The sequence below is a fragment of the Lissotriton helveticus genome, chromosome 2_1 (genome assembly GCF_964261635.1).
Source record: "Lissotriton helveticus chromosome 2_1, aLisHel1.1, whole genome shotgun sequence".
Lineage (NCBI taxonomy): Eukaryota > Metazoa > Chordata > Amphibia > Caudata > Salamandridae > Lissotriton > Lissotriton helveticus.
This window is the reverse complement of record NC_136059.1, coordinates 479273725-479287584: the sequence shown is the minus strand read 5'-3', so window position 1 is coordinate 479287584 and position 13860 is coordinate 479273725.

Here is a 13860-nt window from a genome sequence, read left to right as displayed (position 1 = left end):
CATTCTATTCCCAATAACTTTGGTGCCGGTTGATGAATCTTCGTGAAATGTTCAAAGCTCATGGGGCGCTCTGGTCCGCTCCTATCCTGAAAGTTTCAGGGTGATTCGGCAAGCGGGGGCCGAGAAAAAATGGGTGTCCCAAAACGTGTTTTCCCCATGCAATTTTCCGTAGGAAACTTTAGACACTGCTACAGCCCGAACTGCTGAACGGAATTACACCAAATTTGGCAAAAAGGTAGTTCTTAGTTCAGAAAGAACCCTTTTTGTTAAATGGTGTAAATCCGTTCTGTAGTTGCTGAGAAAATCAAAAGTAAAAACACATATCTATGGCCGGGCAGGATCTGCGTACCCTCCCGATCGCGAGCTGTATGCTAATTGCCTGTCAATACTCCAAACCAGGAAGTGTTGGCAGCCATCTTGTGCCTCGGTAGAACCCCTAGGCCTGCTCAGGGGGTCCCACAAGGACCCAAAGGGTCCAATTATTTCTTTTAAAAATCACGGGTTGCGTGTAGGATCTGCGCATCCGGCTGTGAAAAAAAAAAACGAAGCGCGGGCTCCTGCGCTTCATTAGTATTAGGCCAAGTCCCGGGGGCAATATAGTTAATGTAATGGGGGGTCCAGAGGGGCCCCCAGGGATCGCCACCCCCCTGGACTTTTATAGAATATGTGCAGGGTGCTCACTGCCCCCCCAGCCCTGAGGACCGCCACCCGGGGCTTCAACAAAACATGGGTGAGGGAGCCCAAAGGCCCCCAAAGCCCAGGGGACCGCCACCCCGCGGGCTTTAAGAATATATTTGCGGGGGGCTCACAGCACTCCCATAGCCCCGGGGACCGCCACCCCCTGGGGCTTCTGTATCTTTTAAAAAAATAAAAACAAACCTGTAGTGGGGTTCAAGCCCCCCCACACCCCCTGGGGACCACCACCTCCCTGGGGCTTTGGAAATGTTGAGAGGGGGCAGCACGGCCCCCGTCCTAGATCCCTTGATGCCTCTGGGGACCACCACCCTCCAGGGCCGGCTCCTGCAGTGTCCCGGGGTGGCCACCCCCGGAACACTGTAGTTTGCTATGGCAGGGTAGGAGCCTCATTGCTCCTGCCCTGCCATAGCAAACTTGGTGTGGATTTTGAAAGAGAGAGCAGGGAAATCTGCTCTTTAAAAATTAAATTGCTTTTCCACACGGGGAGCTGCATCTTAACAGCTCCCCATGTGGAAAAGCAATGCCGGCTCCCGAGGGACGCAGGGAGCCGGCGGGACCCCCCACAGTGCCCAACGGAGAGGGCCAGCCGCGGGGGATGGGGTCCCTGGTTCATAAGTGGTCTGAGGTGGGGGGCAATGCGGACCCCCTCCAAAAGAATAAAAATGTTAAAAAGGCCATGCCCGGGGGATGTGGTCCCCGGGGCCGATTAAGGCATCGGGAAGGGCGCCACGCAGCCCCCTTCCAAATTTTTTTATTTAAAAAACAAAACAATTAGGGGGCAGGCCCTGAGGGGTGGGGTCCCCAGGGACAATAAATTAGAAAAAGAAAGGGGGCCACACCCTAAATAAAAGACCGGCATAGCGCCGGAGGCCACGCCCCTCCTTCAGCACTCTGCAAACTCACCCCCTGGTACGTTTGCAGATGGAACAAATTCCCCTTGAATACTGAGGGTACCTGGGGGCCAACTAGCCCACCAGGAACCTCCAGTATGCACAAGGGGGCTGCGTTGCAGAGATGTGTTCTGAGGCCATGCCCCTTTTTACACCTCTCTGCAACGCAGCTCTGTGGCGCTTAATGGCGGTAGCTGGTGGGATAGTTACACCCCAGGAACCTTCAGGATTCAAGGGGAGTTAACCCCCCAACTTAAAATGCGCCTCAGGGCGTGTTTGCACAGTGGTGAAGGGATGGGGCGGGGTCTGAGGTGACGTGTGCAAACACGCCCTGTGGCACGTTTTAAGTTGAGGAATTAATACCTCTTCAATCCTGAGGATCCCTGGGGGCTAATTAGCCCACCAGGTACCTCCCAGTAAGAGCAATGAGCTGCATTGCAGAGTGTTGTAAAAAGGGGCATGGCCTCTGAACACCTCTCTAAAACGCAGCACTCTGGCGCATACTTGGAGGTACCTGGTGGGCTAGTTGGCCCCCAGGGATCGTCAGGATTGAGGAGGAATTAATTCTCCAACTTAAAACGCGCCACAGGGCATGTTTGCAGACATGTCACCCCAGGCAACGCCCCCTTACTTCGCCATTGTGCAAACGCACCCCGTGGCGAGTTGTAAGTTAGGGAATTAATTCTCTTTCAATACTGAGGGTCCCTGAGGGCCAACTAGCCCAACAGGTATCTACAGTATGCGCCAGGGAGCTGAGTTGCAGACAGGTGTTCAGATGCCAGGCCCCTTTTTACACCTCTCTGCAACGCAAGTCTGTGGCGCTTACTGGAGGTACCAAGTGGGCTAGTTTGAGCCTAGGGACCCTTAGGATTCAAGAGGACTTAATCTCTCAATTCAGAATGGCCACAGGGCGCATTCACACAGTGGTGAAGAGAGGGGGGAGCCTGAGGTCACTTGTGCAAACACGCCCTGTGACGCGTTTTAAGTTGGGGAAATAATTCCCCTTCAATCCTGAGGGCCCCTGGGGGCTAACTAGCCCAAAGATGGATATAGCTCAGACCAGAATAGACCTGTATAAATATATAAGGAAAATAAAACTAGCCAAAGTATTCAAAGAAAATGATCGCATGCGACGGTATGCAGAAACAACACAAAAAAACAACGGAACAAAGTACCGGACCCACAATAGGGGAAACATCTATACACCTAACTTTGTTAAATCTAGACATACCGAATGAAGAGGATCATATTGAATTGGAAATAGTACAAGAACAGATAGGTTCAGGTCTGAGTGGCCTGAAAACAAAACCCCGATTTACGCCACACCTCCCACCGGGAAACAAAATTGACATCTTCAGTGAAAATGTGATTCATGATCTGTACAAAATTAAGCTAAAAAAATATAAGGACAATCTGAACGAAATGGAAAGACAGGCCTTGAAGAACCTAACGCAAGACGATAAAATAGTCTTGAAAATAGCAGACAAAGGAGTAAACGTGGTGGTATGGGAGGGATCTGAATACGAGAAGGAAGCTCATCGACAACTGAACAATATAGAATATTACAACAAACTAAAAGACAATCCCACAGAAAGCTATAAAAAAAGAGTTGGACATACACCTAGGCAAATGGAAAGACATGAATCTGCTAAATGACGATGAAGTGAAATACTTAAAAAGAGAACATCCAGTAATGGCAACCATATACTGTTTGCCTAAAGCTCATGAACACCAGACCAAGCCACCAGGGAGACCAATTGTCTCAGCAAAGGGTTCACTGTACGAGCCAATGGCAAATTATGTAGACCATTTTCTTATGCCTTTTGTTCTCAATCTGACTTCATACATAAAGGACACAAGTGACCTTTTAAGACATCTGGCAGACCTACCATGGCAGGATTCCTATTGCCTAATCACGATGGACGTTATAGCGTTGTACACGAACATCAAGAACAACATAGGGATCACAGCTTGTGAGTATTTCCTTCAAAAACGTAACATCAAATATACAACACACAATGAGATGGTTCTAAAAATGATTGAACTGTGTCTCGCCCACAATGTTTTCCTCTTTGGGGAGGAAATATACAACCAGACAAGCGGAACGGCTATGGGTTTTTCCTCAAGTCCGAGTTACGCGGGCCTGGCGATGGGCTGGTGGGAGCAGCACTTCGCCTGGCACCCGGACAACGACATACATACTGAAAAAACCATTGTTTGGCTACGATTTATAGACTATCTGCTAATCATATGGGACGGTGATGAACAGGACTTCAAGGACTACTTTTTCATCATGAACACAACAGAAGCAGATTTCAAATTTACCTACATGATGAGCAGAGAACGTGTAACCTTTTTAGACACAGAAATTTACATCAACAATGGTAAAATCCAAACCACCCTACACCGCAAAATAACGGCCACGAACTCTGTTTTACACGCAAACAGTTTTCACCAAAATTCACTAATCCGTAGCATCCCCAATGCGGAATTTCTGAGAATTCGGAGAATCTGTTCAGAAGAAAACGAATGGAAAAAACATAGCCAAAAAACTATGAAAAATTTTGAACGCAGAGGATACCACCGAACAGTAATTGCAAAAGGTTTGGAAAAATCCAAAGAAAAAACGAGGGATGAAATCCTAAAAGAAAAAATAGCAAAGCCCGAATCTGGAAAAATAAGATTCATAACAACTTATTCACAAGAGTCAGGAGAGATAATGAAAATTCTGAGAAAGAACTGGAGAATCTTAAAGATGGACCAGACTGTGGCAGAAATTGTAGGAAATCACCCCGAAGTGACATACAAACGAGCAGGCAATTTGAAGGATAAATTGGTACAAAGCCATTACTGGAAAAATCAAAGCAAGAAGAAACATTGGCTCAAAACATCGTGCTTTGTAAAGTGTTCAAGTTGTAAGGTATGCCAAATTGCAAAAAACACTAAAACGTTTACAGGTTTTAATCAAAGAAAATGGAATATTCAACAACTGATAAATTGCAAAACAAAATACGTGGTGTACATCATAGAATGTCCCTGCCCTTTGAAATATGTGGGCAGTACCATAAAGGAAACAAAACTACGAAGTCTGGAACATGTGAGAGCCATGGCAAATAAGGACAGGAGTAACGCGGTGGCGAAACACATGGAAGAAAAACACAACAGTGATTGGAAGGCCTTCAAATTTTACGGTATTGAAAGCGTGAACAAACATGCAAGAGGTGGGAACCGTGAAACAAGACTGCGGCAATGTGAATCTAGTTGGATTCTATCACTGAGAACATTTATCCCATATGGCTTGAACCAGGATGAGGAGATGTATGTACATTTTTTATAGCCAGCACAGGTAAATCGCTTCTAAAGACACTTGAATATTCATCCCCCTTTCCCCATCTTCTCGGTTGTTGGGGAATTAAATACTCACAATGGTAGACCTCCAGAAAAACCAAAGTGAACGACAAGGAAGTTGCCTCTAGAGACAAGGGGTATCCTTGGTAAAAAAAAATGTTTTATTCCTGACCAGAAATTGAATCACCCTCCCCCTCCTTACCCTTAACACCGCCATCCCCTCTTTGCCCTCCCCCTCCTAATTTAATCATTAACAAATGTTGTGAACAAAGCATGTACACAATAGAAAATAGGGGGTCTAGGACGATAGGTAAATCAACAAAATAATCTCATCTAATGTTAAAAAGGAGAATTTGCAAATGCCCACTGGAGGGCATGACCTGAAAAGCTAATTGATGGATAAGGTTGTGCGTTGTTTTTCAATACCTGAATTGAACAGAGCATGATTGAAAAAGAAGGGTGTGGTAATGAAAAACTATTTGTTAAATTGCAGTAAGTCGCTTTAAAAACCACATATACCAGAATTCCTCCTGTGAGGAAACAGGAAGTCATGTGACAAAAAAGTGTGAAAAGTGTATATATGTGAAAAAAAGAGTAATGACCTCCGACCGTGATCAAGGTGTCAGCAGACACTGAAACGCGTTGGTTGTGCAACGACAATTGGAAATAAAAAGAAAATAATTGGAAAGTGCCCGTGAGTGCGAATCCTTTTCTTCTTTGGGAGAGTGGAAGAATATATATATATATATATATATATATATATATATATATATATATATATATATATATATATATATATATATATATATATATATATATATATATATATAACCTACTGGCGGTCGTCAGTAGGTATATATAGTTAGGATTTTTTCTCTATGGGATTTTTGAAAATTCTATGTCTAATAACTTTGGCGTTTGTGGACGGAATTGGCTGAAATTTTCAGGAAAATGGAACATTTTGTTTCTGAGCAGCCCCTGAAAATTTGGGGGGGGTTCGTCAAGGGGGGGCCGAGAAAAAAGGGGGGTCCCAAAACGCGTTTTTCCCATGTTAATTTCCATAGGGCGGTTGGACTCACTTTTAGCTCGAACGGCTGAATGGATTTGCACGAAACTTGGCAAAATTGTAGGGACTGGTAGCCCGATGTGCCTTTGCTAGGTCTCAATATATGTGCTCCAGTGGATTTTGAGAAATTAACGTTCAAAAAAAGATATATATCTGTGACAGCGCTCCGGGCAGCGCTCCGCTTCGCGTACTTTTCGCGTTACGGAGCTTTGCGAAGCGAAGCTGATTGGTTCTCCGGCGTCTGTAAACATTCCAAACAGTCCGTAGCGGCCGCCATCTTGTCTCTCGGTAGGATCGAGAGACAAGAGGAGGCCAAAGCGAAGGGGCAAATGACCATAAGGGGGCATAGTAGATCCTCCCTGACCCCATAGGTTTGATGTGGAGGCTTTAAAAGGGCTCCGCGGGGCAAAAAAAACAAAAAAAAACGTTTTTTTTGGTGGGGTGCGCCCGGTTAGCGTAACGGGAAGCGGACTGGGGAGCGTACTACAAGGAAACAAGAATGATTGACTTTTAACTTATTGTATGTTTATAGACTTTTTTTTACTTTTTTTTCTGCTGAGTGACGTCTCGGCCTATCTCCACGGGATGCAGTCCGTACCATCTCGGCGTTTAAGCCCAGGGGGACCGGTAGTGTGGGAGAGATAACGTCTATTAACGTTCGATTCGAAGGAAATCGGGAAGTGTTGAAAAACATTGTCTGCGCCATCTTGCCTTTTTTCAAATGCCACACTTTTGTCGTGCACGGCAGCCATTTTAGATGCCTTGACCAGACCCACTCTCTGCACGCTGTCGATCCTTAGCATGGCTCCCCACCCTCGCAAGCATCTCCCCCAGGCACTGGTCACCCCCGCTCTCTGTCTTATGCATGGGCAATAAACCTCCCCCCATCTGCGCTGCTCTTCCCTGAGAATCACACTCTGTGCCCGCCCGACACCTCCCTTTCGCCCTATTCACTACCGCACCCTCTGACACTCCTCTTCCTCTGTGTCCGATTGTCCAGGCCGGTCCCAGGCTATCAGGTAGCCCTGCAGATGTACTTTATGGCCCCAGCTGTAAAGAATCACCCCTCTTCAAAGGAGTTACAGTAGATCAAGGCCCCCACCCGATGAGATCCGTCACACCACACGCGTTCCTACTATCTGAAAACCATCCTGTATTGTGATTGGGGAGGGGACCGAGCCTGAAGCGGAAGATTCCAGGGATGCCTCTTTGTACATCAAAGTTTTTACAATTATGTGTCACATTAAAAATATATAGCACTCCAACAAAGTAGTAGGATTATAAAACTTTAATAACTTATAAATATAAACAACGCAACAAAAACAGTAAAAACATTTAAAAATTTTTAGGAAAAAAGAAGGAACAATGGTCAGTAGCGGTCGGTTGTGCGAATAGTCCCAAGGCAGCACAACGTCCTGAGTTCTGGACGGCACCCAGGTGATGTTGCCTGGGTGCCGCACTGGTTTTGGGTATCCTACAATGCTGCTCCGAATAACGGCGTGGGGCGTCCCGGGGGGTGGCTCGTCAGTAGCGGTCTGTTGTGTCGAATAGTCCCAAGGCAGCAGAACGCGCTGAGATGTGGATGGCACCCAGGTGATGTCAAGTAAGTTGCCGCACTGGTTTTGGTATCCCACAATGCTGCTCCGAATAACGGCGTGGGGCGCCCCGGGGGGGGGGGTGAGGCGGCGTGAACGGGCCTCCCCAGGTGGAGGCTCGTCTGCTGTAGTGGGGCGCCCCTTTACCGTTTCAGTTGCCATTCCGCCCGCTTTTGGTACACTGTGTCAAAATCCGCCATTCAGCTGAGTTGCGCCCACTCTTGCGGTGCAGCGATAGGCGGCTGCCACAGGACTCTCAAAATGGCGGCAGGCTCTTTCCTTTTTGGGCCTGGTCCACTGAAATGGCCCTGGGACACCTTGGAAATCGGACGCTTGTCTGCTAGGTCTTGGACCCCATTCTCGAAAGCGTCCCCTCAGCCTTGAGGATTCTACAAAAGTCTTGGGGGCCCCCCGACTCCTGCAGGCTTCCGGTGGGGAGCGGCTGCCATGATTGCTCGCGGAATGACCACGACGGAGCCACGAGATGGTGGTGCTCTCATGCTGACGCCAGCTTCAGTCTGAAACATCCAGAAACAAGGTGGGGCTTTCATCGTTTGGGAAAAAAAAAAAGTTTTCATCCAATGAAAAGTGTTATTTTTAGGTCATATGATCAAGCCTTCCATCATTAGGAAACCAAAAGTAAAATGAACCAATGAAAAGTTTTATAAACAAGTCACATGACCTGTTATGCGGCATAGGGTATAAAAAGCGTAGAAAATCCGTTGGCACGTGAGGCGGCGTCAGTAGCGGACCGATGTGCGAATAGGCCAAAGGCAGCACAACGTGCCAAGATCCGGATGGCACCGAGGTGGTGTCTAGCAAGTTGCCGCACTGGTGTGGCCATCCTACAATGCTGAAAGTCGGCGTGGGGCGCCCCGTTGGCCTGTGAGTTCGCGTCAGTAGCGGACCGATGTGCGAATAGGCCGAAGGCAGCACAACGCGCCAAGATCCGGATGGCACCGAGGTGGTGTCTAGCAAGTTGCCGCACTGGTGTGGCCATCCTACAATGCTGAAAGTCGGCGTGGGGCGCCCCGTTGGCCTGTGAGTTCGCGTCAGTAGCGGACCGATGTGCGAATAGGCCAAAGGCAGCACAACGCGCCAAGATCCGGATGGCAACGAGGTGGTGTCTAGCAAGTTGCCGCACTGGTGTGGTCATCCTACAATGCTGCGCCGAAAGTCGGCGTGGGGCGCTCCGTTGGCCTGTGAGTTCGCGTCAGTCAGTGGGGGTTGTTTGAGGATCTGACTGCATTGGAAAGCAATGTGATGCTGTGCATCGCCCCCAAGATGAAGGTTCCTCGGCTGCAGTGGGGCGCCCCTTGGTGTTTCACTCGCTATGCAGCTGAGTTGCGTGCGCACTTGCGGCGAATAGGCCGAAGGCAGCACAACAATATTTTCTGAATAGAAGACACCACAAGGCGCTGAGATTCGGTTGGCACCGAGGTGGTGTCTAGCAAGTTGCCGCACTGGTGTGGCCATCCTACAAACCTGCTCCGAATAACGGCGTGGGGTGCCCGAAGGGGGGGGGGGGGAGGCGGCGTGAACGGGCCTTCCCAGGTGGAGGCTCGTCTGCTGTAGTGGGGCGCCCCTTTACCGTTTCAGTTGCCATTCAGCTGAGTTTCGGCCGCTCTTGATGCTACAGCGACAGGCGGCTGCAACAGGACTCTCAAAATGGCGGCCTGTTCTTTGGATTTGGGCCTGGTCCACTAAAATGGCCCTGGGACACCTTAGAACTCGGACGCTCGAATTTTTTTTCCTTTCCTCTACATGCAAAAAAGGTAAATGCCCGGTACGTTACCTGCCTCATCTGCCACGATGTACTCTCCAGAGGAACCGAAAAAAAATATAGTTATGGTAACTATACCATGCATCGTCATATGGAGAGGTGGCACCGATTAATTATAGTGCTGCACAAAAGAGAGATTTGGAGGAGAACCCCCGACCTGCCAGTACATTCACCAAAGAAGTGGCACTGACAGCATCAGAGGCAAGGGAAACGGTCCCAAATATTTAGAAGAACTTTGGAAAGATTAAAATGACATGTTTAGATTGTGGCAAATTAATTTCATGTGGACAGATGAGTGTTACTCTAATAAATACAGCATATGAACATCATCATAGTCGATGGTTGGTAGAGACATTTTGACTATATCCTGGACCTGCCCGTCCTCGCCCAAAATGGCGCCGGAATAAATGGGACTCGTAACTCCTTGTTGTCTACTGGTTGCTGAACCTTGAAATCACGAGATACGTATGCAGTTTTGAAGCACATGGCGGGCGGGGACGAGAATTGATTGAATATTTCGACATCCCTATTGATATTAAGTTCTGATGTGTTATTGATTACTGTACTATTGAAAGTTCGAATTAACGTCACCCATGGTACTTGCCCGCAAATGTATATCTAGATAATTTTATTGTAACTGGCTCTGTCGTATTTTAATTATAAAATGTACGTCCACCGATTCCGCAACTGTTAGACACCTTAGTTCTTGCAACCTAATGGCCCGCCCGTTACGTTCCTCTACAGTGTAAATGTCTACTCATCATATATGATTACAGTTTGCTCCGTGGCCGGCCCACGTGGTTATAGGCCCGTATTTGTATACTGACATTTTCACAATAAAGGTTTTTAAAAGAAAACATGGTAGTAGTATTTACATTGGTAAAGTTTTTAATAATAGTCACTGTTTTAGAATCAGTAAAAGGCAAGTGAAATAAAGCAGTCCAATTACATGAAGGGTAAAAGGTATAATACGCAGGAACGCAGTAAAGATAAATGGTCAAGGGCTGTTGTGTTTCTACTTCTGCAACATAAAGTGATCGATAAGAATCTGATATTCAGGCGTATCGGCGACTAAGACAGCAGGCCGAGCCTCTTTTGCTCAACGGCTCCATCATGGGACGAAGAAACGCCCTTTTTCTCGAAAAAGGAATATATTTTACTTGCAGGACAGTTGTAAATTTTCCGGGAAAGTACATTAGCCTTGAACATTATAACATATGTTTAAGAAAAAATAATGTTCGAAAGTAATAAAAAGCGTAATTTTTAGGTCATATGACCAAGCCTTTCATCATTAGAATAAGAAAAGTAAAATGAACCAATGAAAAGTTTTATTAACAAGTCACATGACCTGTTATGCTTACGTTACGCGCTGCGCGCCGCGCCCCAGATCGCTTCCGGGAAGCTGCGCTTCGCGCACCGGAGCACTTCCGGATGCGCTAACGCGGCGCGTCATATGACGCATTACGCGACAACGCAGGTCCAGAATATAGTCAAAATGTCTCCACCAACCAGCGGTCGGAACACAACCCCTTTCAGCAGGCTAAATAGTTCTGCTAAATGACAACAGAAGGGACGGGCAACAAGAACCATCAGTCAAAGAGGGGAGGGCAAGTTCTTCTCTACCGGGTCACGTTGGGGCGCTACCGGAACTGATCGAATTGGTAGTCTACAGTGTTTCTGGATGTTTCAGACTGAAGCTGGCGTTAGCATGAGAGCACCACCATTTCGTAGCTCCGTCGTGGCCATTCCACGAGCAATCATGCTAGCCGCTCCCCACCAGTAGCCTGCGGGAGTCGGGGGCCCCCAAGACTTTTGTAGAATCTTCAAGGCTGAGGGGACGCTTTCGAGAATGGAGCCCAAGCTCTAGCAGACAAGCGTCCGAGTTCCAAGGTGTTGCAGGCCCATTTTAGTGGACCACGCCCAAATCTGAAGAGCCGGCCGCCATTTTGAGAGTCCTGTGGCAGCCGCCTATCGCTGCACCGCAAGAGCGGGAGCAACTCAAGTACATGGTGAGCGAGACGCTGTAGTCAAAAGAGCAGGCGGTAAACAGCTGAATAGCGGAAGAGGCACAGTGTAGCAAAAGCGGGCGGAATGGCAACTGAAACGGTAAAGGGGCGCCCCACTACAGCGTGTCTTTAGGTGAAACGGATTGTGGGACAAGGTCAAGAATGGAAGAGTCACCAAAAGGCAAAAAGTTCCGCTTGACCCCGGGAGCCGGCCACCTATGTCGGGGGCGATCTCAGGCCACACCAGGGCAACACGACTTGTGGAGGGGGCCGGAGCCAAGCGCCCCCTCCGAGTCCGCGCCATGACACCGTCCCTCGGGGGCCTCCGTCAAGCGGTTCAGGGTGGCACCGCATCACATTGTTTTCAAATGCAGTCACGTCCTCAAACAGCCCCCACTTACATTGAGAATAGTGAAGCTGTAGCAAGTGCAAATAGGCTTCAGACAGTGTTACAAGCACTCCTCAAAACTTTGAATTATCAGAGTGCATGAGTTTCATGCTCGATCGATTGAGCTAGCCGGATCGGGCAACAAAAAGTATAACATAGTTATGTAAATAGTTATTTAATAAAATGTTTTACCCTGTTACTTTGCTGGTGTGTTGTATATATTTGTAATATTTGCATAGAGTTTATCGTTATTTTGGGCGGGGTGGGTGGCGGAGCTGAGCTGTCTTGCAGCCATCATGGTGTGGAGCTTAGTTCATCTCACTAGTTTCGTATTTCTCATGAGGGGTTGTTCCTAATGTTTCTATTTTAGCGAGGTCAAAAAGAGATCCCATTAGTGGCCTACTGATTTTGCTCGATTCCTTTTGTTTTTTAACACGATTTTTCACTATCTGCAAAGACTAAACAGAGTATTGCGACTCTGTGCTTGTTTGTAAATAGAGAATGAACCAAAGAGAAACAATTCTAAAACAGTAAATGCTTGGATAACAATCAATCAAATGGAGAGAGAAGCAGGCACGACGGATTACAACGGGGGCAAAGGCCTGCGTTAACTACCCTTCACTATCTGCAAAGAGAGAGTACTCCTAATAGAAATGAGGGGGAGGGGGGGGGCAGCATTCAAAGCAGATCAGTGTGCATAAACACGAAAATGTTTTTACTTACCACGTACTTGACATTCGACAGCTTATGATATTTGCTATTAAAAAACCATTGAAATTCACTGAAAAAACCATAGGTTATAGACCATATATAGTTAGGAATTAGCATTTACAAAACCTTGAAAATTCACTGAAAAAACCATAGGTTATAGACCATATATAGTTAGGGATTAGCATTTAAAAAACCTTATTTTACTCACACAAAACCATTGAAATTCCATATATAGTTAGTTGCACTAACTATATATCGCGCACCCGCAATCCACTGCTGCTGATGTCACATATTACATCATTCATGACATGGTCAGTGACATCACTGATGACATCACTGATGACATCTCAAATGACATCACTGATGACATCACTGATGACATCACTGATAACATCTCAAATGACATCACTGATGACATCACTGATGACATCTCATTTGACATCAATGACCACATCACTGATGATATCAATGACCACATCACTGATGATATCATTCATGTGACAATACAATGCATCTCCTCACACTTTAATATAACCTCTGTTACACCCAGTGTTAAATACAGAGTATAATTTTTGAAACCATTGACACACCAATACTAGTTACTACATACGCACTCAGTGATTCCTATGTTTACACACACATTCACTCATTTACCCATACAATCATTCATACATACAATCACTCATCTTTACAACACTATCATATGCACTCATACACCTATACAGACTCTCACACTCTGTCACTCATCCATGGAGTTACTCACACACCTAGTCAGTCCTGTAAAGAATCAATCACACTTCCATTTTCTAATCTATACAGTTAAACATAGAGCACCTTACATTTTGAAACATATACTAACACATACTTACTCTCTTATACAATCATTGATACAAGTACACATTGATCTTGTGGTAAATAAATAAATAATACCCTATTTTTGAATGAATAAATGAATAACAGATAGCTCAATAAATAAGAGTCAAGATTCGAGGTAGTAGGAGTTTTGCAGGTTTAATACAGCATAAGGACAGGAACAGGACGACCTGCACGGGAATAGGATGGCAGCTGCCGGGGACAGGATCGGGACAAGGGAACGGATAACTTTTTAATAACAGTACATGAGCATATATACATAGCGCAAACACATAGCATTACATTGCAATAGGCGTAGCGGTGGGTGGAGCAAGAGGCGTGACGCGTAGCAGTCGCGAAAGATAAGGGTGAAAGTAGGTGTAACAGGGCGTATACATAGACATGTGATGCAAACGTAACAGAATATGTCATGAATGGGGCGGAAACCATGGAGGGGGCTACCTGAGGAGCCGGGACCTCTAACCTGATGGTGCGCGCAAACTGGCAATGACGTATCACTAGGAG